The sequence below is a fragment of the Syngnathus scovelli genome, chromosome 10 (genome assembly GCF_024217435.2).
Source record: "Syngnathus scovelli strain Florida chromosome 10, RoL_Ssco_1.2, whole genome shotgun sequence".
Lineage (NCBI taxonomy): Eukaryota > Metazoa > Chordata > Actinopteri > Syngnathiformes > Syngnathidae > Syngnathus > Syngnathus scovelli.
In genome coordinates, this window is record NC_090856.1 from 17097501 (window position 1) to 17100000 (window position 2500).

The window sequence follows — 2500 nt, forward strand, 5'->3', positions numbered from 1 at the left end:
TCCGCTCGGCGGGGGCTATTTTTGGCCACTTGGCTCGTGCGCACGGCCTCCCGGAGTTGCCGGGCGGGTGCGCGAGCTCGCCGGCCGCTGGAAGTCGAATGAGGCGCCGCGACCACCTCCGCGGTTCTTACAAACAGCCGATCCGCTCGGCGGGGGCTATTTTCGTCCACTTGGCTCGTGCGCACGGCCTCCCGGATGTGCCGGGCGGGTGCGCGAGCTCGCCGGCCGCTGGAAGTCGAATGAGGCGCCGCGACCACCTCCGCGGTGCTTATAAACAGCCGATCCGCTCGGCGGGGGCTATTTTCGGCCACTTGGCTCGTGCGCACGGCCTCCCGGATGTGCCGGGCGGGTGCGCGAGCTCGCCGGCCGCTGGAAGTCGAATGAGGCGCCGCGACCACCTCCGCGGTGCTTATAAACAGCCGATCCGCTCGGCGGGGGCTATTTTCGGCCACTTGGCTCGTGCGCACGGCCTCCCGGATGTGCCGGGCGGGTGCGCGAGCTCGCCGGCCGCTGGAAGTCGAATGAGGCGCCGCGACCACCTCCGCGGTGCTTATAAACAGCCGATCCGCTCGGCGGGGGCTATTTTCGGCCACTTGGCTCGTGCGCACGGCCTCCCGGATGTGCCGGGCGGGTGCGCGAGCTCGCCGGCCGCTGTAAGTCGAATGAGGCGCCGCGACCACCTCCGCGGTGCTTATAAACAGCCGATCCGCTCGGCGGGGGCTATTTTCGGCCACTTGGCTCGTGCGCACGGCCTCCCGGATGTGCCGGGCGGGTGCGCGAGCTCGCCGGCCGCTGGAAGTCGAATGAGGCGCCGCGACCACCTCCGCGGTGCTTATAAACAGCCGATCCGCTCGGCGGGGGCTATTTTCGGCCACTTGGCTCGTGCGCACGGCCTCCCGGATGTGCCGGGCGGGTGCGCGAGCTTGCCGCCCGCCGGAAGTCGAATGAGGCGCCGCGACCACCTCCGCGGTGCTTATAAACAGCCGATCCGCTCGGCGGGGGCTATTTTCGGCCACTTGGCTCGTGCGCACGGCCTCCCGGATGTGCCGGGCGGGTGCGCGAGCTCGCCGGCCGCTGGAAGTCGAATGAGGCGCCGCGACCACCTCCGCGGTGCTTATAAACAGCCGATCCGCTCGGCGGGGGCTATTTTTGGCCACTTGGCTCGTGCGCACGGCCTCCCGGAGTTGCCGGGCGGGTGCGCGAGCTCGCCGGCCGCTGGAAGTCGAATGAGGCGCCGCGACCACCTCCGCGGTTCTTACAAACAGCCGATCCGCTCGGCGGGGGCTATTTTCGTCCACTTGGCTCGTGCGCACGGCCTCCCGGATGTGCCGGGCGGGTGCGCGAGCTCGCCGGCCGCTGGAAGTCGAATGAGGCGCCGCGACCACCTCCGCGGTGCTTATAAACAGCCGATCCGCTCGGCGGGGGCTATTTTCGGCCACTTGGCTCGTGCGCACGGCCTCCCGGATGTGCCGGGCGGGTGCGCGAGCTCGCCGGCCGCTGGAAGTCGAATGAGGCGCCGCGACCACCTCCGCGGTGCTTATAAACAGCCGATCCGCTCGGCGGGGGCTATTTTCGGCCACTTGGCTCGTGCGCACGGCCTCCCGGATGTGCCGGGCGGGTGCGCGAGCTCGCCGGCCGCTGGAAGTCGAATGAGGCGCCGCGACCACCTCCGCGGTGCTTATAAACAGCCGATCCGCTCGGCGGGGGCTATTTTCGGCCACTTGCCTCGTGCGCACGGCCTCCCGGATGTGCCGGGCGGGTGCGCGGGCTCGCCGGCCGCTGGAAGTCGAATGAGGCGCCGCGACCACCTCCGCGGTGCTTATAAACAGCCGATCCGCTCGGCGGGGGCTATTTTCGGCCACTTGGCTCGTGCGCACGGCCTCCCGGATGTGCCGGGCGGGTGCGCGAGCTCGCCGGCCGCTGGAAGTCGAATGAGGCGCCGCGACCACCTCCGCGGTGCTTATAAACAGCCGATCCGCTCGGCGGGGGCTATTTTCGGCCACTTGGCTCGTGCGCACGGCCTCCCGGATGTGCCGGGCGGGTGCGCGAGCTCGCCGGCCGCTGGAAGTCGAATGAGGCGCCGCGACCACCTCCGCGGTGCTTATAAACAGCCGATCCGCTCGGCGGGGGCTATTTTCGGCCACTTGGCTCGTGCGCACGGCCTCCCGGATGTGCCGGGCGGGTGCGCGAGCTCGCCGGCCGCTGGAAGTCGAATGAGGCGCCCGACCACCTCCGCGGTGCTTATAAACAGCCGATCCGCTCGGCGGGGGCTATTTTCGGCCACTTGGCTCGTGCGCACGGCCTCCCGGATGTGCCGGGCGGGTGCGCGAGCTCGCCGGCCGCTGGAAGTCGAATGAGGCGCCGCGACCACCTCCGCGGTGCTTATAAACAGCCGATCCGCTCGGCGGGGGCTATTTTCGGCCACTTGGCTCGTGCGCACGGCCTCCCGGATGTGCCGGGCGGGTGCGCGAGCTCGCCGGCGGCTGGAAGTCCAATGAGG